Raw genomic sequence first — 590 nt, 5'->3', positions numbered from 1 at the left:
TGAACCTAAAGCAGTTGACGTGCCTTGAAACTGAAGGTTTACATTATCTTTGCGGTAAAGCAACAGCAAATAGTTTAGAAAACAAAGAACTGCTTATTTACTGTTTGTAATTATTTTTTTAGCAATAGGTTTCATATTTGTGAATGCTTCTGTGCTTATTTTTACTATATGGAGAGGAAAGTGGGAGGCTTTCAAAAAAGTGCAAATCGTGAGATAAAGCTTTATGCTCAAAGTACCAAATACTTTGAGATTTGGAATGAAAACACAAGGGATCATTCAATTGTATTTGAGAGCCAAATAGTGTAATTTTGTATAGTTGTTATTGAATTTGAGAGCTTTTTTATTATTTTTGACTTTTAGCCTATTTCTGTATAATCTACAGTGACAAACCAGATGATCTGACATTATGTGAGAGTGTTGTGTGATTAGTCTGTTTTTCCCCTCTTGCATTAAGCATTAGCTGCTGCACTATTCTTCTCTGATAAGAAAAAAAAAAAGTATGTTTCCTGATGGGAGCCCTTCTCTGTTCCATTTTTGTCTTTTTACATGCTTTTGCTTAAAGAAAAAAATCAACAATTGCTTAGCACCTT

This window comes from Mesitornis unicolor, unplaced genomic scaffold (assembly GCF_000695765.1).
Source record: "Mesitornis unicolor isolate BGI_N332 unplaced genomic scaffold, ASM69576v1 scaffold46163, whole genome shotgun sequence".
In the NCBI taxonomy this organism is placed as follows: Eukaryota; Metazoa; Chordata; class Aves; order Mesitornithiformes; family Mesitornithidae; genus Mesitornis; species Mesitornis unicolor.
The sequence above is the reverse complement of the archived record's forward strand: the minus strand, read 5'-3'. Positions refer to the sequence as shown.